The sequence below is a fragment of the Lissotriton helveticus genome, chromosome 5_1 (genome assembly GCF_964261635.1).
Source record: "Lissotriton helveticus chromosome 5_1, aLisHel1.1, whole genome shotgun sequence".
In the NCBI taxonomy this organism is placed as follows: domain Eukaryota; kingdom Metazoa; phylum Chordata; class Amphibia; order Caudata; family Salamandridae; genus Lissotriton; species Lissotriton helveticus.
In genome coordinates this window covers 1,755,566,197-1,755,590,602 of record NC_136065.1, presented here as the reverse complement: position 1 = coordinate 1,755,590,602, position 24,406 = coordinate 1,755,566,197, and positions in this window count along the sequence as shown.

Here is a 24,406-nt window from a genome sequence, read left to right as displayed (position 1 = left end):
TCACAAAAGGCGCTACACGCAGCCTTAAGGTCAAGAGACCAGACCTTAATCCGCTGCTGCAGGGCCACCTATAAAGTTGTGCAGGCCACTGCTAAGAAAAATTGGGATGAGACCCGTTGGAAGGAATTGCTGGAGGCTTGCCAGAGTAATAATATGACCAAATTCTGGCGGCAGCTTAAATGGGGCAATCGCCCACATGATAGATCCCCCACTAATAGTGTTGAGCCAAGGGAATGGGTTGAGTACTACGGGAACCAATTCAAAGAGAATGTTTCCAGCCCCGCCAATCTGATGCACATTCCCACCAACGAAACTTTGATTTTTACGCCTACAGAAGTGAGGGAGGTGTTAAGGGTTATTCCGGGAGGCAAAGCACCAGGTCCCGACTGCATACCAGCTAACATGTTTAAGCAGGAACAGGACCTCTGGGTCCCATATATTGTTCTCTTGGCGAATGCATTGGCAAGGGGTGCGAAAGTCCCCGAATCATGGCTAGGGGCGGAGATCCTCCCCATTCATAAGAAGGGTGACCGCTCAGTAACGGCCAACTACCGACCCATAAGCCTCATCGATGCAGTACAAAAGATTGTGGCCCGCCTTCTTTTGGGTAGGATTCAGACTTGGATTTCTGACCATGATGTTTTAAGTCCTCTCCAGGCGGGTTTTCGGCAACATATGGGGACCCTAGAGCAAGTTTTTAGATTTATGTTATTATATTGGAAGGTGGTCCTTCTTGGGGGAGGCCTGTTGTTTGCGGCATTCGTGGACATCAGGTCAGCCTTCGACCTTGTACCCAGGAGTAAGCTATGGGAAGTTTTGCTGGACCTAGGCATGCCCAAAGAGCTGGTGGTGCTGTTGATTAATTTGCATACAAATACCTACGCCAAAGTAAGATGGGGTGGTCCAGGGGAAGTCACTGATAGCTTTACAGTTGCTAAGGGGATTAGACAAGGGTGTGTGTTGGCCCCAACCCTTTTCTCCTCGTTTATTAATGGGGTGACCAAGTATTTCTCCAATTTCCCAACGGACGCGCCCACTCTTGCTGGAAGGAAAATTCCCCTCCTCATGTTCGCGGACGACACTCTTATTATTTCAAAAACGAGGCAGGGACTGCAGTCCGCCCTGGCTCGTTTTGAGTGTTTTTGCAGCGAGCATGAGTTAGAGGTGAATGTCAATAAGACCAAATTTATGGTTCTGCGAGGCCCCAAGGCTGTGAAGGCCAAGGTGTCAATGTGCGGTGCCATTTTGGATCAAATGGAGGTCTTCACATACTTGGGTGTCACACTAAGTGAGAATTTGAGCTGGAAACCACAAATGGATCTTATGACCTTGAAACATGGGCAACTTGGGGAGCCTTATTGAAGGAGTACGCTAAATCTCTCACCAAACCCATGGCACCGTTGGTTAAAATTTATGGTTCCAAGGTAATTCCCGCAACTATCTATGGGGCCGAATTGTGGGGGTATAGTGATCTATCCTCTCTGAGGGTGGCTCAGAACAGGTTCCTGAGAATGGCAACTGGCCTCCCACAATCGACACCCTGCTTACCCTTGCAGTTAGATCTAGGTGTCAAATCTATTGAGGATGAGGTACGGTATAGACCACTGGCGTTTTGGCGGCGTCTGTGGACTACACCGGAATTATCCCTGTTTGCCGAGGCCATCGATGATGTGAGGGGTCTTGAAGGGTCTCACAGGGTACCCTGGTTCTGTCACCTCAGGACGCTCCTGAAAAATTTAAACTTGGAGGCACTATGGGTAGATCCAGCCTGCGCGACCTTTCCTACAAAAAATGCACTTAAGGATATTTATTGGAACTGGATCACTGAGAGGAGATCTGTTATGGTTGATGGTCCGACCATGACACTGGAATTTTTGGTTGTAAAAGATGTCCCTAAATACGAAGCTTATTGGGACTTAATCACCAGGCCAAACGATCGCAAACTGTACCACCAATTACGAATAGGCTCGCTACCTGTGCGGGTGCTCACGCACTTTTGGACAATTGGTGGTAGTGATAAGTGCCCCTACTGTGTAACTGCAGTAGAGAACATTGAACACTTTTTTTTTCTGCTGCCCCATGTATTTGCTACCCAGGAAAGTTTGGCTTCTACCAGTTTGCCGGTTATTAGGCACCAGATCTGCTGCTGCAGCGTTTAGAATTCTTAAAACTGATACCTCCCCCTCTATTGCTATTGGGCATGGTCAATTCGAACCCGTAACCTTGGCAAATGAAGTTCCCACTGTACAGTTTTTTATGACTATTAGTTTTAAAGTAACATTGTTCTTATGTTGCAAGGGGTCATTCCGTCCATCATTGTTTAAAAAATTTAATACTTTTTTAACATGGTTTTAAATTGTAAAGTATTTATTATCTTATATGCAAAAACGAATTATTTTGTATATGTATATGTATTTGTCTTTTATGATGTAAATCGAATAAAGACCTCTTGACTGACTGTAACTAATTTTGGGCTATTTAATGCATCTGGTAATTATTGGATGCATTATATAAGATCAAACTTGAAATTTTGGCCCTCACGGAAACCAGGATTTATGCACAATATGGAATTAACCACCCAACTCGTAATCAGGGCCTTGAAATGCTCGACTTTGATCCCAGCTAATCGATAGGACTTCGACTTAGTACTTGTGGGGCCACAAGTTTTGATGAATGATTTTGCATCATTTACCTGTATAATCAAACCACCTAATAATGTTAAAAATGTGTCAAGGAGGGTTTGTAAGATCGTAGTCATATTTAATTAATAATCACCTCATAGTAACTAATGGTAAGGTGTCCACCTTGTAAAGGGCAGGAAAAATACCACAAAACCTCGCTAGAGAGAAGGCAAAGTAGTATGGAGACACTAAAAGTGTCTTCCTTTAATGCCTCCCCAAGGAGAAGAGTGAGAGAGCAGGAAATCAAGTAGGGGGGTCGGCCACTGTGATGTAAGTTAAAGAGCCATATGTGGTGGCCCGCCTGTGTGAACCTTGTCCTAAATGCTCTTATGTTGCTGCACATCCCACTCACCCTAGATCAACTCAGGAGTTGCTATCAGAAGAGATGCTGGTGCAGAAGTATGTGCCCCTACCAAAGTTCTGGGCCCGTCCGGAAACTGCCTAAAAATTGGTAATTTAGAACTGAAGCATGAAGAGAGGAAGCATCCTCCCGGGACCTCTTAATGGGTGGATAGTGAATTAAGAATTGAAGACTCTTCTTAAAGAAGCAAGCATCATAAATATTTTGGACTTCAAATTCAGGCATATTAACCAAAATCAAAGGAGGTCTAGAAAAGAGCTGTCAAAAAGTATCTTTAGGATACGGTTTCAACTGAGACTTATGAAATACAGGATGGACTTTCTAAGCCAGTGGTAACTGAGCCCGGAAGGCAACTTGATTCATGATTTGGACAAGCTTGAAAGGCTCATAAAAACAAAGCTATATATTATTCACTGAAAGATGAGCAGACAAAATCTTTGAAGATAGTCAAACCTTATTCCCAACAATATACTCAGGAAAAGGATTTCGACAAACATCAGCAGTAGACTTCATCTTCTTTTGAGAGTCTTGTGAATATAACATAATCTTTCATCCCACAGTTTGCAATTAACGTAAAAAAAACTTGCAGCTGCAGCAGCCAAGACAGAACCTTGAGGACCCGAAGGAAAAACTAGACAATTAAGACAATAAATAAAAACAGAATCCGAAGATATGGTGCCACTATTAACAGATTTATTATGAGATCACTCAGCCAGAGGAGGAAAGGTAGACCAATTACACTGTGTAGCTTAACAAAAGCATTGAAAATGAAGTTTGAGACCCTGATAAAGACATTATGTCTGGCTGATATTCTAAGTATGCAAATCAGAGGACAAGGAAAAATCGGTCTGAAGAGATTTACAAAATGTTTTCTACAAATAAGAGACATACTAAGGACTGAGGTCAAATATACAATCTTAATGTAGCTCATGAAGATGGGAGATTTCTTGCACAAAAATGTGTCCCAAAAGCCTCAGCAGAGGGTGACTGTTTCAAAGCTGCAACATGAACCACTTTGCAAAAGGAATCAACACTAATCACAATAACTTGGTTCCGAACAGATGGAGGTAATACTGTAATGACCGTGCGTGCCAACATTTTAAACTTGGTAAAAGGGAGATTTGGAAAACAAAACCTGCAACATTGGTTTTCCCCATTGAACTACATTGAAAAGGCGGAGATTTTAGGCAAGAGCCTCATAAATTAAAGCCACTTTGGCTTAAAAACATCAAATGTCTACTGTCTGAATCAGGTCTGTTGGCATGTATGGTTGTACTCCCACTCCCTCTTCCTTCTGCCTTCAATGGTCGGTTAAATTGTCACAGTCTCTCGTGCCTGTCCTGCATGGTTGGTTTGTTGCACCTGCCCCCTTTTCTGCTGCACTCTATGGTTTGATGTGCTGCCACTGCCACTCCCACCTGCCCAGCATAGTCAACTTGTTGCCTCAGCACCCTCCTCAATGCCTCAGTTATCTGAGTCTGTGGCTCCTGACCTCTGCCACCCCACAGTATTTTAATGACCAACTAGATTGCTAACATTCTACATTTATTACAAAAGTGTGGCATGTCTAACATAATCTTGATGTAATCAAAATTGTAATAAATACCTAAAGCATTTCATTTAGAAAGTATAAAAATGAGAGGGTCTTATTCCCATAGAAATTATGGTTAGTGCTCTAAATATCTAAAATGAGGACATATTTTCGGAGTCCTCAATTGTCCAAAAAGTACTTTTTTATATACTAACTAAAATCTGTTATCAACCTTTATATATTCTCCTTTTTGTGACACTCAAAACCTGGAATTCACTACAGTGCATTTCAATAGGGTGCCCTCATTTTTATTGGTCCCAAGATGGCTGCCACCACTTCCTGGTTGAAGTGCTGACAGAAAATCAGATCTCACCATGAGATCTGTGCATTGGCTCCACCCAGATATACAAATTTGGATTTCCTTTAATTACTCGATAACTACTGAAAGGATTTACACCAAATAACAAAAAGTGTGCTTTCTGAACCAAGTGCTACCTTTCTGCCAAATTTGGTGTAATTCCGTTCAGAGGTTCGGACGGTAGTCATGTTAAAAATAACATGGGAAACACACTTTTTTTTACACCATCTTTTTCACAGAAGCCCGTTTGATGGATTACCCCAAAACATTCCGTGCACAACTAGTATCACCGGCACACTTATTTTTGAAAATTTGCATAAGGATTTGTCAAGTTGCACCATAGATATAGGCAAGTCGTATATATATACCTATATATACGCGCCCGCATGAGTGATGTAATATGTGACGTCATCAGCAGTGCATTGCGGGTGCTCGAGTTATAGTTAGCTGAACTAGCTATAACGGGGGAATTTAAAAGGTTTTGTATGAGTGAAATGTCCAGCTAACTATAACATGTGTGAAACCTATGCTTTTTTTCAGTGAATCTCTAAGGTTTTTAAATGCTAATTCCTAACTATAACGTGGCTGAAACCTATGGTTTTTTCAGTGAATTTGCAAAGTTTTTTAAATGCTAATTCCTTACTATAACGTGTGTGAAACCTATGTTTTTTTCGGTGAATTTCAAAGGTTTTTTAAATGCTAATTCCTAACTATAACGTGCCTGAAACCTATGGTTTTTTCAGTGAATTTCAAAGGTTTTGTAAATGATAATTTTAAAATGTATTAATTATTATATTTCTTTCTTTTTATAGTAATTTCCTACATTTTTATTATAAATACTTATATTTATTTTATTTTTAAAGGTACATTTCATATTTTTAATGTAAAATAATAACACAAGTTAATTAAAAAAGAATGCACTGCTAGTGAAACTGCCTGGGTGAATTTGTAAGTGTTTGTTAGGGGCAGCTTTACAACACCCTTGTGCCTCTTTTAAACCCCCATTGCATCACTTTTCTGATGAAGCGGTGGTGCAAAAGATGCGCCATGGTATGTGGTATTTAGAATGTGACGTATCTGGGAGGTGCGTCACATTGTAAATCCCTGTACCAGAAGGAGACATTCCTACATGGGGGGGTGAGGGGGGGCGTTCGGGCGCAGGAACACCTCCTAAAAGTGGCTGAGTGAAATCTATAAGATTTCACTTTGTCACTTTTGGGCTCATGCTGTGTCAAAACCCTGCACTAGCTTGAAGCAGGTGTAAGGATTGACAAAGCAGTCTGAGCATAGGGCCCCCAGAGCATTGCTGGAGATGCGTTGCACTTGCAACATAACTCTAACAATGCACCACCTTTACAGCACAGATACATCACATATATGTGCCATTTTTGTCCCATGGTACACTGCATAGTAAATACGGTGCATCCATGGTGGTGGTGTCACGGTGCACAATACTGGCATATTCCTGGGGAAATGCCAGTTATTGTATATGTGTCCATTAGTGTTTTAATGTAGTGAATGGATTACTACATACCGATGAATGAGTCACTACAAAACTAAAACAGCAGTGACAGAGTGTTTGGTGGAAGTGGAAGGATACAAACTGGTAAATTGAAGGTATAAAAGACAAATTTGCAAGTACATAGACGACTGCAAACATAGTCTATAAGGGTTTGAAGCAGTCTATGGCCTAAGGCCTAAGGCCTATTTTAACGCATGAGTACTTAGGTAGTGAGTGGATGATTACAGTTCTGCAAGGAAAGAGCCTGATTGAATTGATAACAGCCTCAGTTTTACCACAGTATACAGATAAACACATACTACTGAATGGCTCACTACAATATTGAAACAGTAGTGTGAGAGTGTTTGCTGGAAGTGTAAGGATACACATTGAGGAATTGAAGGTATAAAACATACGTTTGCTGGTGCATAGAACAATGCATGCACAGTCTATAGGGGTTTGAAACAGTCTATGGACTAAGGCATGTTTTAATCCATGAGTATCTAGATAGTGAGTGGATCATTACAGTTCTGCAAAGAAAGTTCCTCACTAAATTTATTACAGCTTCAGTTTTACCACGGTACAATGGAAAAGAACGTACTGGTGACTGGCTCACTTCAATACTGAAACAGCCGTGTCAGAGTGTTTGGTGGAAGTCTAAGGATACAGACTGGGGAATTTAAGGTATAAAACACAAGTTTGCAGGTGCATACAAGACTGCATGAATACTCCATACGGATTTTAAGCAATCCATACCCTCAGACCTACTTTGCATATTTTAAATCAATACAAACATTTAAAGAAAATATAACTGAATCTATAAGTGCTTCACTTTTAGAACAATGAATACATTAGTAGATAGTGCTCAAACCTTTATTATTTTTAAACAATAAATGTTTTCTTGTAACATCTCATAATTTAACAGACCCTCCAATACAAGTTCATCAGGTATGTCATACAGATCAATTCACTTGTTAGCAGTTTCTGAATGAATTTGTTCAAAAATTTCAACATAATTTAATGATTCCAGAAAATTTGTATCAAAGCTTTTGTCTTCGAAATCATATCTCATGTATGCAGTACTAATTTCCCCTTCTTCACTCTCATTGCCTGTGACAGATATGATTAGTTCTTCAATTACACTCAAGGTAATATCCAAAATCTCCTCAGTATGAGGCTGTTCTCTTTCCATAATTTTTCCTTTATGTTCTTGCTCCTTGTATAAAAATATAAACAGTTAATTTTATCATTTTTCGTAATATATAATACAAAACTACCGTTTTCACCTATTTTGGCCTACAAACAATACTATATAAATACTATTATCTAATAACATTCCATTAGTAGAGTTTTAGTCCTTTGCAAAGTTATATAAATATAATTACTTATAAGGATATCCTGTTTTTAGCTTTTCTTAAATTTTGAAACCAGTCACTCCTTATGACTATAGTAAAATACACTACTTAAAAATGTAGAATATGTCTATTCACTTAACCCATTCCAAAATAGTAAATGTGTTTTAGTAAAATGCAAAATATACTATTGATTGTCCAGAATAATACTGTGTATCTGTGTATATTTAGACATCATTATCACACTACTTTTTGAATACTTCATGTGTTTTCACACAAATAAACTCTTAACCCCTTCCATGCTCATGACGAGCTCAGCTCGTCATGGCATATACCTCTCAGGTGCTCATGACGAGCTGAGCTCGTCATGACCACACCCGTTTTCGTTGCTGTCCAGCACAGCAGGGGAAACTCTTAAGCAGCGATGTGGTTAAAGACCTATCCAATACTTACCTTTTAACATAATTAGAAAGTAGTAATTCCTTATATAAGTCAAAAATACTCACAACAACAGGTATAGAACACTGCTACTGTCAGGGACAGTAAGCCCAGAAACTCTTACCGAATACTTGCACAGGAACAGATGACGCTAGTTGCCAACTCCCCCTCCAGGATCCTCCAGAGACCAAACTTTTTAATCTAATCTCTAAAAAAACACACGGGAGAAGGAGGATAGGAAAAAATAATAAAGAAGAAGAGACTAGCTCGTAACCTCTGCATTTCCTCCGTGGCACCTTCTCTCTGGCTGTCTTGTTTTATTCACAGACAGTCCCTTCCCATGGATACATAACGGAAACTAACAAAGAACAATCATTTAATAACCTACCCTACTCTATCTCTATTCCTCAACTTAATCTAACCCTACTAATTACCTACCCCTTGGACTTTCGAACTAGCCTCTCCTCTAGTATTTATCTGCAACCTTGTAGCTTGCGGTTCTTTATTTTTCTCACTGCTTGTAACCTATAATTTCGTAACATTCATTAACCTAGGCCTCTCAGTTTATTGTCTAATTTTTATATTACTAATTTCCTTGTGTTCTTCTACTAACCTTTCTTTATGCAGTTGCTTGTTATCTATTCTGTCAATCCTTGAATATCTTGTGTTTTTCACTAATGTTCCTTCTTAATTCAACAGTCTTTCTGGTATTCCTTTCTCAATGTGTTCTTTTCCCTTAAGACCTTGCTTATCAAGAATGTTATTGTTTCTTGTTTTAGGTTAGAGAAAATACATCGAGTGAGTACATTCAATATTCTCTATAATGTCAGGTAAGTTTAGTCACTCAGTAACTTGTCATACAATTATTTTCCAAGAATATATCTTTGTCAAGTATAAGGTATCACTTAGGTTTCTTGTATGGTTTCTTGTTCTCTCTGCTCTTCAGGTGCTAAACACGACTCTGCCCTGAAAGAGCCGCGACGGGAAAATCAACCGCTGTGCAATGTGCGGGCTTCTTCCCACTCGAAAGCTGAATTCCAGCTGCGGGCACGATAACTAAGGTAAGTTTAACCGGGAACCTTCTTTAACTCTCTCACAAATATTTGTGCTTTCTCTTTAGGAACATCTATGGAGCAATTGAAAACGGGTCTGAACTCAGGAACGTGTTAGGTGAAGTGTGCACTCGTTAGGGAGCATGCGCCTCACCAAGGATTCCCCACAGGTGTGTGGTAAAAGACTCGACCGCCACCGTGTCTTTCCTCGAGGGGGCCATCTTAGAATTCCTCTGTTGCACTAAAGCACTCCAAGTATGTTTCCTTACGGATTCTTCATCTCTCCTGCGGCAGCTAGGGTTTAGATAAGTCATTATCGTATCCACTGATTGATGAGGGGTTCTGACAGGTACATTCATATATAATTTTTTGAAATATCTTTAAAAGATACAAACCATATTTACACACTTATCTTCTCCGTCCATGTTTTGTTACTTCAGCTCGGTTGAAGCACATTCCATCGACCATTTTTAACAGTTACTTGTACTTACCTTAAGCATATTAAATAATAAAAAAATTATATATTATAAAATTACCATCTGTGGAAGACACAACAAAATACAGTTACAATATATATTTTACAACACAAAATAATTTGTAAAGTATTACATTTGCCTTTTTTGCTGTTCTCAGAATATACTGAATTTAACTAGAAACAGTGAGTTCAATAGGACTCATCACATAACAGCGGACAAAAAAAAGACAATCAATAAGATTATCTTAAAAAAAACATTCAACATTCTCAATAACAATCTAAAAAATAGAAATAAAACATATCTTAAATGTTTTTTTCTAAGAGCAATTTCTTAACATAACAGAACATTATGATTAATATTCATACACTGTAAATAATATTACTTACAAATGTATGCTGACAAAATATACAACAACTAGTCCTTTATGGTTTCACATACTTTTCCACACGGCCAAATAGTATGCGTCAAATTCTTAGTTTGGAAATTGTTCAATAGTAATCCTGAGCGTCTGCCTCCCAGCCTTCTGATCCAAAATTACCGACATCATTTGCTCCATCCCCCAGTGCTCATCCCTCAACCCGACGCTATTCAACATCTACATGGCCACCCTCACACAAGTAGCCCACCATCACAACTTCAAAATCATCTCCTACATCGACAACACAGAGCTCATCCTCTTCCTCACCAAGAATCCACATACTACCAAAAGCAACCTTCAGGACACAATGAAGGATATCTACATAAAGAGCAGCTCTCTAAACATGAACTCGCACAAAATGAAAGTACTCAACCTCAGACCCACCCCCTCAGCCTCGGATGACTCCTGCTAGCTGACTACACTGTGGACAGTACCAACACCTACCAACCATGTCCACAACCTAGGATTCATCTTAAACTCCAACCTCTCCATGTGTAAGCAAGTCTACACCGTCTCCTCGTACTGCCATAACACCCTCCACATGCTCCGCAACATTTACAAGTGGATTCTTACCAAAAGAAGAACAGTGACACAGTCCCTCATCAGCAGCAGACTATACTGTGGCAAAACACTCTACACATGAATTCCAGCCAAACACCTACAACAACTACAACAAATCCAAAAGACCACCACCTGAGTGATTATGAATGTTCCCTGCTGCAGCCACATCACTCACCACCTGATACACCTACACTGCCTCAATATCAACAAGAGGATAACCTTCAAGCTCCTCACCTTCACCTACAAAATACTCTACAACACCAGACTAATCTACCTTAACAGCAGTTAAAATGTTGGCTTTAAAAATATTAGGTAAGAATTTGGTAACTCTTTAGGCAAACGTTGCTTAAAAAGTAATTGACTATCATTACAATGTATCCAACCTTTCATACATTTTAAATAAACAGTGTAATGTCCAGATGTTGTAGAAGGTCCATCATGAAAAATAATTGCAACAGCTACAAAATTTCTTCCTGATATTGAAACTTGACCAGCTACAAAATTTTTAATTAAAGTTTCCAATTTTCTTCCATCAGCTCTACGGCGTTGCAGCATTAAAATTACATACTGTCCATATCTTTGTATAAACCATGTTGATGACATTTCTGATTTACATTGGCTACACTCCATGTTTTGACTTGCTCCTCTAATTAGATTGTTTAAAGACACTGATTCACAGTCAGGTAAAATCAAATATATGAATCTTTCAGTTGGAGCAGTGACAACACAAGACAAATGCGACTCAGTTGTTTTCCATAGAAAAGTTGTGATTAATTTAATTAAAAAACTTTTGCCTGTTCCAGCTTGTCCACTCACAAACATTCGGATAGGTTCAAATGATCAGCAAGAGCACTCTTTCTTCTCATGAAGTAATCCATAGTCAATCTGTTCTCTCACTTGCTCATATATTTCTTTCTGCTCAAGATTTAGTTATTCTTCCAAGTTTCCTAAGTTTGTTACATCTTCTTGCGCTTGATACATTGCTGTTTCCACCTCTTCCATAGCAGTTGCTGCTTAATTTTGAACAATTGGTTCTCCTAGTGGGTCCTGACTCAACGGAGCAGAAGTTTGACTCTCTTGAGAACTGTCTTTAGCAATCTCAGCTGCAATTGTATTCAACATTTTCACATAATTAGCAAAAATAGGAAATTCCATAGTATCTTTAGTTGCATTGAAGGAATCTTCATAGCTCTCGAAATCTCTAAGTAATTCCAATTCTGAACGCCATGGCTTGAAAAGTTGCAAAAGAACTAAATAGTAAAATTCCCTTTTGTCATGTGTTTCACAACTCAGTTAACGGTGATGAATCAAATGTCCTTTTCTTTGTGTCACCTGATATCCTTCAGAAGCAATCACAGCATACATACAATTATTGATGTTTTCTGTAATATTCCATTTAAAAATATAGTTTTCAGTGTCTATTAGTGCTACATGTAAACAAACAATTTTGACAGTCACATTGCCATTTATAAGAAAGGCCAAAAAGGTTTTCAATATTTATACCTTCATCTTCCAGTACACCAAGCATAAACATTAAAAATTTCTGACAATCTTGCTGAATATTCTGTGTAAATTGACTAGAACCAGAACATATGTCCAAAACATTTCGAATATCAGAAACACTTTGTATTTTACTTTTATCACTACTACATTTCTCATAAACAGAATACAACAATGAACAGAATCTTTCATCCCGATTTTCAACAATTTGCTGTTGCAAAGTTTTAAGAACTAAAACAACATTAACAACTACATTAGCATAGCAGTTGACCCCACAACTATTTTCAAACCGATAACCAACATTCTCTTCAACACTGTCCTTTTTCTTTTTCCTTGCAGGCGCAACTTCATCTTGTTTTTTTTCTTTCTCTACAGTTTCACTACAGATATTCTCAAATCTTCTTTTTCTACCTACCACATGCTTTTCAAATACTGGATATTGACCTAAATTGGGTGCATATTCTCTTCTTAACCTATTATACTCTTTCACACAATTTGCATCTGCACTAATCTTTGTCTCATCAAAATCAATCAAGTACAATCCAGATAAAGTTCTGACTCAAGACAAAGCAACATATGCCATACCCTCTTTAATCACGGTACTTCCAATATTCACTAAAGCACTATCTACACTTAAACCTTGAGATTTATGAATGGTCACCGCATATGCCAAACAAATAGGAAACTGTTTTCTGCGTACATACAAATCTTTTACAAGCAAAAACTGAGATGAACGACTAAATTGTTGTACTTCAGCAATTTCATCAAATTTGATTTTCAAAAATTCTATCCCATCTCTATTTACATAATTAACAAAATCAACAATTTTACCCATTGCTCCATTTACTAAACCCTTTTCCACATTCAAAGTACGTCTTAAAATTACCCTACAGTTTACACATGCATACAAATTCTTTTCTAAACCAGCAGTTTTACTTATCGATTTCTCTAAAGAATCCAATTTCCTTTTCAACTTTTCAGTCAAAATAATAGTGATTCCTTCATGTTCTATTTTATCAATAGCTTCCAATTTCATAATTTCTTCATTTTCCAACTTTAACATTTCTTCATTGAATATAGAACATTCACGTAGTGTTGGCATCAAGCAGATTACAGATTTGTTTTCTGCAATTCTCATATATATTTTCTCTGGGATAATATTTTCATTTGGAAACAAATTGGAAAGTAATCGTCTCTGTAAAGCTCGTTTGCCATGTTCAGTCATTTTTCCAATTCTTATATCTTGAAGACTAGTTCCATAATCAGCATCATTTGCCTGTCGCATATTTGTAATAAGTTCCTTATACTCAAAATATGACCAAATGTTTACATTTCCAATGCTTCCCAAAGACTTTCTGGTATCTTCATGCACCAGTGTTTTAAACACTGGTTGTCCTTTTACAGGAGTAAGTTGTAGAAGATCTCCAAAAACTATGACGTGTTTTCCTCCGAATAATACGTCGTACTCTGTTTTAAGAATTTGCACAAAAGCAAGCATTACGGTTGATACCATGCTTACCTAATCAATAATGAGAAGTTTCATTTTCCTCAAGACTCTTGAAACTTCACAACAAGCTTCTCCAGAAAGCTTGTGGTATTCTAATTTATTTTCATGCTCTACTGGTAACATTAATAAACGATATAAAGTAATTCCTTTAATATTGTGGGCTGCTAATCCAGTTGGAGCAGTGACAACACAAGACAAATGCGACTCAGTTGTTTTCTATAGAAAAGTTGTGATTAATTTAATTAAAAAACTTTTGCCTGTTCCAGCTTGTCCACTCACAAACATTCGGATAGGTTCAAATGATCAGCAAGAGCACTCTTTCTTCTCATGAAGTAATCCATAGTCAATCTGTTCTCTCACTTGCTCATATATTTCTTTCTGCTCAAGATTTAGTTATTCTTCCAAGTTTCCTAAGTTTGTTACATCTTCTTGCGCTTGATACATTGCTGTTTCCACCTCTTCCATAGCATTTGCTGCTTCATTTTGAACAATTGGTTCTCCTAGTGGGTCCTGACTCAACGGAGCAGAAGTTTGACTCTCTTGAGAACTGTCTCTAGCAATCTCAGCTGCAATTGTATTCAACATTTTCACATAATTAGCAAAAATAGGAAATTCCATAGTATCTTTAGTTGCATTGAAGGAATCTTCATAGCTCTCGAAATCTCCAAGTAATTCCAATTCTGAACGCCATGGCTTGAAAAGTTGCAAAAGAACTAAATAGTAAAATTCCCTTTTGTCATGTGTTTCACAACTCAGTTAACGGTGATGAATCAAATGCCCTTTTCTTTGTTTCACCTGATATCCTTCAGAAGCAATCACAGCATACATACAATTATTGATGTTTTCTGTAATATTCCATTTAAAAATATAGTTTTGCAGCACTTCATAGAGACAAATGTTCTCAAGATGATGACTTCTATTTGGATAATATGTATCCAACATATTTGTTTTCACAATATCTGTACTTTCTGGCTCTCTTTCAGCTAAATATTCAATTTCTTGTACAGATTTAAGAACTCGGTTTAGTGTTGCAGCAAGACCTAGACTCACCCAAATGATTCTTCTAGATTTGGAGTATAGACTTGCAGATGATAAGCGATCCAAGCATTCATACGCTCCAAATTCTCGATGAGATAACATCTTCAAACTGTAAGTATATCATTTCTTACTTAGACTCTTCTCGTGGGAAATCTCTTCCCACATTTCCTTCAATTCCGTCTTTTCTGATTTTGTTATGTACGATGTTACATATCGAGCAACAGCAATGGAATTGTCTGCAACATATTGAATATCCATATTAGCATTCCACATAGACAAAATGGCTGGGTTATAGTCATTTATGTATTTTGACTCTTCATTTCTTCTTACGTTGTACGTATTTTTTGGAGACTTTCTTGTGATAGTATGTAGCAAAGATGACATAAAACTGTTCACTCTTCCTTTCGATATTACTGGACATGGAAATCCAAAACGGCATTTGGTGTAGAATTTGTCCTTAGATTTGTACATTCGACAACAGTGTTTCCCACAACGATGGCTTTGGAATCGTAAGACTTGTTGTCTTAAGTCCTTATCTTGTGTACTTTTGGGTATATCACATGTAGCATATTCTTCAATGCAAGACAACACAGTATCATCTGAGTCTGTTTCAAATTTGGGAGCATCTTGGATCCATGTTAGCATGTGTATGTGAAGAGCACCTCTTGCTTGATACTCCTTTCTCCAAAAGAAGTCCAGATCCTCTCCAAGAGGAGGATTTTTTTTATTGGTGATAAAAGACACCATAGCTTCAAATCTATGATTGAAATACCTGCATACATTAACTGGATCCAAAGAGCACAATTCTCCAGGTGTCTTGTATTCAATATTTAGTATATTTGGATTTGCCTCTCGAAGAAATTGAAGTAAATCATCCCAAGCATATTCAGCACAGTTTAGAGTAAGGAACCATGTAGGAGTTCCTAAGTTCCTTAGCATACATTTCAGTTCTGCATTACGACGGTACCAGTACTCATTAGTACCACGCTGACACGCCATGAGATTAATTGGCTGAGATTCCAAAACATTATCTTTATGCAGTACTTTATCCATAAATTCCTTTGCCGAAACAATTTGCAGATGCACACCTGTTTTCAATATATGGTTTACTGCATAAGAAAGTCCAGACAAATCACTCTCAAACAAAAGATATAACAAATACGGAATACATTGTCGAAATCTTGGATCTTCTGCATATAATCTTGATGTCCGGTATTCAGATGCAGGAATCTGCACAGGTCGGTCATCATATCGTCCTCCTTTTCCTGTGGGAAACAATTGAGGGAAACAACGAGCTTCCAAGCTTTTTTCCCATACACTAATGGGACTTCCCTTTGCTTCTTTCATTTGGAATAACTCTATAGTATTCCCCATCACTTCTTTAGAATGCAGTGGATGAACACTGTAATGTTCGTACATTTCTTCAGTTCTGGACACATCCACTTTTTCAATGTGTCCAGATGGCAAGTCACTGTCTTCTTCTACTGTTATTTCGTCTTCTCTCACATACACATTTCTGTAATATTGATTATTTTTTACCAGATACAACGTTGCCTTTTTCACTTTCCTAACATCCACTATCCACTAATTCTTGCCAGATTTGCTTACTCTTAGTAGGAACGCCATTAACAAGAATAACTAAAGGTTCATCCTCTACATTTTCTGCACCAATTGTTTCAATATTTTTCTTTAAATCTAGAGGCAAATATACTACTCTTCCCTTTAATCCTCTCTGTAAATCAAAAGGAGGCAATTTTCCTGTCTTAGGCTCCATACGAACAATAGCCTGAAATGGATGCACACATTGAATAAGAATAGACTCATAGGTATTTAAATCCATCAGTTCAGAAGGAATATTTACCAACTCAAGATTATTATGCACAGCTCTAGCAGGAGTTTTGTTCTCGTCTAATTTTTTATAACAATATTTACAAATACGCTGATCAGAACCCAAATTAAAACAATTCTCTACCAACAAATAAGTTGCAAAATCCTTCCACTCATTATTATTTTCCTTTTCACTTTTTAAATACAGATCAATTGTCCTGGTCTTATTTTAATAATGAGTTCATCGACAGCACACACAACAATAATTTGGCCTTTCACTTGAAATCACCTTAAACTTTGTAATTTCTTGCTCAAAATTTTCTGTACTACAATGTTGTACATTCTCTTCTACATTTCCTTCTATTAATATCTCAATTTCTGCACTGTCTCCCTCAGGACCAAAATAACTAACCTCAATTTTATCACAAACGTTCTTTATACTTGATACAGATCCATGCAAAAGAGCACTGTTCAACTTTTTTAACAGTAGAGCTGGACTTTTTGCATAATACAATCTTCTGACTAATTTCCTCATTTCAGAATGATGCACTGCTAACATTCTGAAATGGTGAAAAACACTTTGACATACTTTTTTAGAAAGACAAGCCAGAGAATGACCTTGCAAACCAGTATTTTCTCTCACTCTGCAAGGGTCTAGTCCTTGCAACATATTAATCTTTTGTTTAACACTTTTCTTAGTATAGTTGCGTAAGAAATTGCGTAAAAAATCAATAGATTCTTGCCATACACTGCAAATACTACTACAATTCCAAGTGTACACTGGAGCTTTAGGACGTCTCCCTAAAACTTCATCAGCTAATACCTCTTCTGCATTTCTAGGAACAATTTTCTCTTTCTCAATAGGACAACCATTTCTAACCTCATAAGCACGACCACTAGTGTCAACTGCATGCAACAACTCATTACTCTGAAGATAACTTTCTTCATTAAAAAAGGCTCAGAACTTGAACTATGTTTCCATTCACCCAAAAAAACTCACAAAAAATACTTCTGTTAATTACTCTTCTCCACTTACTTTTGGCCTTCATTTAATGGATTGGCTTATCTAGTGATCGAATTCTATTGTTCACTAAAATAAACAATTTTGTTTTCAATTCGAAAGCTTTCTCAACTACATTTTCTATACCTTTCTTCTTCTTATAAAATGCTGTTTTTTTACATCCCTTCATTTCCTTAATTAAATTTGAAACAACTCTATTATAAAACATTTTTTTCCTAATTTCCATAAATTGGTTTTTCCTCCTTTTACTATACACTATTTTTTCTGCTGTTGACTTTCCATGATTGTTCTCTTTATTCTTCTTTTTCTTTTTCGTTGCAGACACAGTAATACCATTTTTCCCTTTGTGCACACTACTCTTAGGGCCAGATGTAGGTAGCCAAATACCGGTCGGTAACGGCCAAAATTCGGTAATTCCGGCCGTTCCCGACCGGTATTTGGAATTTGAGATGTAGGTGCCAAAAAGTATCCGATTCGGTAAATAAGAATCGGTATAATTCCGAATCAGTATTTACCGAATCCTTATTTACCGAGTTCTTATTTACCGAATCGGTAATTAAGAAATGGTAAAAAAGGTCCATCGAGATGTAGGAAAGTAAAAAAAGACAGAATTTCTTCAAATTCGGTATTTAAGAGTCGGTATTTACCATGGATTGAAAGCTGGTGGTAACCAGGTGTAGGCTATACAAAAGGGCCCAAAATGCAACCGTTTGACCAGAATGGCGGTATTCTATGTGATTGCGAGGCCGCTACGGCTACAGGCAGCAGGAGAGAGGGTATGGAGAAGGGAGGAGCAGGTCTGCAGGCAGAGGATCACCCTATTCCAACTGACTGAGCCAGAGATACTGCAGAGGTACAGGCTACACCCCAGAACCCTCCTGGACTTGATTAGGGACCTCCACCCATACCTGGATCACCCAACACCAAGGGCGCATGCTATCCCACCCATGTGCAGGTGCTGTGTAGCCTACACCTGCTTGCCTCTGGGAGCTACCAGAGTGTGATTGCTGCAGTCGGTGGTGTGTCACAGAGCTGCCTGTCCCGTTTTTTCCGCAAGTTCCTTGTGGCCATGACGCAGAGAATGGAACATTACGTCCGGTTCCCTGACACACCCGCGGAACTTGCCAAAACAAAAACTGATTTCTATCAACTGGCACACTTCCCTCACATGATAGGCTGCATAGATGGCACCCACATTCCACTCTTTCCACCTGCAGTCACTGAACACATCTACAGGAACCGTAAGTCAACGCACTCCATCAATGTGCAGGTGATATGCATTGCTGGCATCATCATTACAGACATTGTTGCCAAATTTCCTGGGAGCACCCACGACTCCTACATTTTCCAGAATAGTGGGATATACACACGCCTTGTTGCTGGAGAGTTTGGGGACGGATACCTGCTAGGTTTCATGAGTATGTAACTAATAGACCTCTCTATCACCTAGGCGACAGTGCATATGCCCTGCGTTCCTTTGTGCTCACACCCTACCTCAATCCAACTACCAGGAGTGAGAGGCTTTATAATGTGGCTCACAGGTCTACTCGCATCGGAGTGGAGCGCACATTTGGACTCCTCAAGAGCAGGTTCCGCTGCCTCCACAAGACTGGAGGTGCACGCCAGTACACCCCCATGCTGTGTTGCAAAATGATAGTGAACTGTGCCATGTTGCACAATCTTGCCACCAAAGAAGGCACAGAGGTGGAGCTAACACATCACGAGGATATTGATGTTGACCAAGAACAGGCAGAGCCCCATGCAACAGGAGCAGCAGCAACAGATGGGAGATTGAGACGGGCAGAAATCACACATCGATATTTCTAAGTAATGAATGACACACAGACAGGTGTAGTATGTGAAGTATGTAGTTTAATTGTCACTACAACATGTAACAGATTCAACACCATTGTCCTACAAAGTCTGTGTCCATGACTGCGTGGTCACAGTTCACCTCACTGTAACTTGTCCTGTGGGGTGAAGGCAATTTTAACGTTTGCGCCCACGCACTACAGTGCAGGATGCACGAGGCTGGGTCTCAACACTTTCGGTGGTGACTCGGTCAGATATGTTGCGCCTGACGCTCCTACGCATCTCAGGGACAGGAGTGCTGGAGCAACTCCTGCTGGTGGACCATTCTGTTTCATCTACACCTGTGTTACCAGCAGTGCCTGCCTGGTTCGTGAGCATCTGCTCCATGGCAGAGGTGACTCTCCCCATCCCCCTTGTTAAATCAGTGCAGCAGTGCACAATTGCATACTACATTGCTACAGAACGCCGGCACAGCAGTGAGGTTGTGGTTGCAAAGCGGTTCAGGGCTTTAGACTGCTGCCGCATACACTGGCGCTCCCTGCGCCGCTCTGAGTGGTCTCTGTCCAATTTGTCACACACAGCACTCATGTACTGTGTGATGTCTGTCATCCCCTTTGCAATTGTCTCCAAGCTCCCAGCCATGTTGCCAATTCCACGGTCAATGTTTGATATTTTGCAATTGATGCTGCGCACCTGCCTGTGCACTGCCAACATTGCCTTCGCCTGCAGGCGCTGCACCTTTACTATGGTAGCCTCCAGTCCACAGAAGACCCCCTCTCCTTCCTGGCCTTCACCTCTCTCCTGTGCCCTTCTGCCAAGGACACTGGCCTCCTCAGCGCCTGCAGTACTCTGCTGCCTAGTCTTGTCAGCCACAGGTGGATTTCTCAGCATTTCACCCTACTCATCCTCCTCATCTGAGGTTTGCAGGATCCTCAGAAGGGGCACATCACGCATCCTTGCCCTTCCCTGCACAGATGACTGTGTTGTTGGTGTTGGGGAAAGTGCTGCTGGTTCCAACTCTTGTGTCCCAAACAGCAGAGGTGACTGAGGCTGTGGTGTTGTGGCTCGCTCAAGTGTTGCGGCTACCTGGGATGTGGTGTTCTCTTTCTCGACAGCGCTGTGACCTGCACTTTCTTTTTGCTTTTCCCTCCTTTTAGGTGCTGGTGCCCTCTCCTCCCTTTCTGGTGCTGTACTGCGTGAGGACTCTCCTGTGAAAAGATATGGACATTGGGTCAGTGGTGTCGTTCACCTGCGTGTCATTATTAAATTACATTTATATCACACAATTGCCTAGTCTACATCAGCTGCTCGAAGTTGTGTGTGGCAAGCCTTGCTGGTATCTATGTTGTATACATTGGATGTATGTACCTATGACTACGTCTCCCATGATGCATTGCTGGCCTTCAGTAAAACCTGTTCTGGAGTGTCATGCTTACACACACAGTGGGGAAGGGGGACAGGGTAATGGGTGGGGATTACTGTCCATGCATCTTACCTTGCGTCTTTGCAGCTCTGGCAGAGCTATCTGTGTCCCCAATTCCATTGATGCTGTCTGGCTCCAGGGTGGATTCCACAAGCTCCTCAAGCTCTGTTAGTCTTGGAGCTCTGTTTTTCCCCCACCTGTGACTCCAGCTTCCTTTCTTTAGGGCAGCAATTTTCTTCTTTGTGATGATGCGCAGGTCGTACTATCTTTTCTTGAGGTCATCAATCTCCTTGTGCGTCACCCCAATGGCATTGACCCTTGTCTGGATGTCAAGCCGTGTATAACGTTTCACAGACTCTGCAACATGCATAGACTGTTTTCCGAAAATTTGGGTGTAGTGCTTCACCACATCTTCAACAAGCACCTGCAGTTCTGCTGGGCTGAATTTTATTTTCCTCCTGCGCTCTGCTGCATCCTTCTAGCCATCCTGGGACTCCATTCTAATGCTCAGGTAAGCTCTGGAGAGCCTGCTCCTCTCTGTTTCCTCCTGCTCTGCAAATGGTTCAGTTGCTCTGCACCTGCATGGGTGTGGCCACTCCCAGGTACTGGGGAGGGGTGCTTGATTCTGATTGGTTGGTTCCTCTGTACCTTTGTTGTGGGGTGTGGTGGGTGTTCGTGGTTGGTTTACAGGCTCACATGTCATTTTATTCAAATTCCCGATTCGGTATTTACCGATTCGGTATTTACCAATACCGATTCGGTAAATCCCATTCATTCCTATGGGCCAGAAGGTCCATAGGAATGAATGGGTATTTCCGAATCGGTATTTACCGATTCGGTAAATACCGAATCGGTAAATACCGAATCGGTAAATACCGATTTGGAATTCCGAGTGATACCGAATCTGTATTTTTTTCTGATTTTTTACCTACATCCCGTTTTCCGATTCTGAAATACCGATTTGGTATGAGTCGGTATTTAAGAGTCAAAAAAAAGGATTTACCTACATCTGGCCCTTAGTCTTTAATATTTTCCTCAGAAAAGTGTTCCTTCTCTTACCAAGACTTTTTTCTTTTTCTTAACACATGGTTCTTCATGGAAATCTTGTGGATGACTTTTCTTCAAATAAACACCTTTCTTTCGTTGTTTCCTCTTTTGACATTTGGTAGGCATGATACCGTCTTTTCAGTATTGATAGACAGAATCTATTAATAAAATATATATATAACATTACAAAAACAAATATATGAAATATTCTATAATATTACTTATAAGAACAGAGGGAGGATTATGACGAGAAACGTGAGACTATGAAAACAAAAGTACTTACAACAAGAAAGGAAGAAGTATGAAACAAGGGAAAATATAACGAAAAAGGGGAGTATAAACAGACACAGTAATATAACGGAATAAAGGAAGTATGAATAAACTGGAAAGTATCAATAGGTAAGGGAGAGTATGAAGGGAAAGATGGAAATATGAGGAGAGAAGAAAGAGTTTAAGAAGAAAAAAGAGAGTAAGAGGACAGAGGGGGCAGTATAAGAAGAGAGAGAAAGACTCTAAAGAAAAAAGAAGGAAAATGTGAAAAGACACGCAACTATAAGAACAAAAAAGGAATACTAGCAAAGGACAGTGTGTATAAGGACAGAGAGAACAGTACCAGAAAAGAGCACGAAGAATGTGGGGAAAAGTGGAGCATAAGGAAAAAAGGGGTGTACAAGAAGATACAGATTGAGGAGAAAAGAAGGTGTATAAACAGATGGAGGATTATAAAGAGTGAAAAGTGTATGACGAAACAGGCAGAAGTATGACAAGAGAAACAAATATAAAGAGAGAGATCCCTATGAAAAGACGGAGAATATGAGGAAACTGATGCAGAGTGTATGCAGGGAGTCAAGGAGGAATAAGAGAAGAGAGCAAACAATATGAACAGATTTAAGAAGTATAAACAGAGAGGACAGAAAATGAAAAGAGAAAAGAAATATGACGAAAAAGAGGAAAATATGAACACAGAGAGAAGGAGTATTGGACAAAAGGAAATATAAGAAAAACTCAGCAGTATGAGGAGACATGGAGAAGTAAGAGAACAGAGAGGAGAATATGAAAACAGGGGGGAGTATAAGAACAGGGGGGAAATGATGAGAGGATAATGACAATAAGAAAAGACAGCAATATTAGTAGAGAGTGCAAAGTATAAGAAAAGAGAGGAGAAATGTGACTACAGAGAGAAGAGTATTAGAACAAAAAGAAAAGTATGAGAAAACAATAGGGAGTACCTGCAAAGAACAGCGAGAATAAGAAGAAACAGAGAATATAAGAACAGAAGAGTATATGTGAAGAAAGAGGAAAGAATGTAAAAAGACACAGGGGCATATTATCAAGGACCGGTGTTAAAATTATCGCAGTTTTATCAGCAGGAAACTGACGATAAAACGGTGATAATGGGCTTGATAATATGCCCTGGAGAATTCCCATAGAAGCCCATGTTCTAGTGTTAACATGGGCCTCTATGGGAATTAATAGGGGCGTATTATCAAGCACATTATCGCCGTTTAATTGTCAGTTTCCTGCCGATAAAACGGCGATAATTTTAACACCAGTCCTTCATAATATGCCCCACAGAGAAAAAAATGTGGAGAAAAGACAATTATAAAGGAAGACTGACCGTATAAGGACAGAGGGAGTACTATGAGAACACAGTAAGAACTATGACAACAGTGGTGCAAATAAAGACAAGAGAGAATATAAAGAGGAGGACAAATAAGCAAAAAGAGGAGCAAGTGTGAAAAAAAAGTATAAAAAGAGAGCAGAGTATAAGAAAAAGAAGATAGTATAATTAGAGAGGAAGGGGTAAGACGAGAGAGGAGGGAGTATGATAAGAGAGTGTAGAAAATATGCAAAAAGGTGCGAATATAATTCCTTAATGTACACACATACACAGTGTGATATTACCCCAAAAAATTATAAGACCATGCATTTTACCAAAACACATTTACTACTGTAAAACGTTTAAAAAGGAGCGAATATAGGGGCATATTATCAAGGACCGCTGTTAAAATTATCGCCGTTTTATCGTCTGGAAACTGCCGATAAAACGGACAATAATGGGCTTAATAATATGCCCTTGTTAATTCCCATAGAAACCCATGTTCTAGTGTTAACATGGGCTTCTATAGGAAATACCAAAGGCGTATTATCAAGGCCATTATCGCCGTTTTATCGGCAGTTTCCGGCTGATAAAACTGCGATAATTTTAACACCGGTCCTTGCTAATATGCCCCATAATTCCTTAATGTACACACTTGCACAGTGTGATATTAGACAAAAAAATATGAGACCATGCATTTTACCATTTACTACTGAAAAACGTTTCAGTGACTATACATATACCATGTATATAATACCTACATTTCAGTGAACAACACTGACTCATTTTCCAAATACATAAGCAATTTACTACATTATTTCTGCCACTATTACATCAAAAAACTAACAGAATAAAACAACAAAGACGCACAAGGGGCTTGTAAATCGACCTAGACTATATAC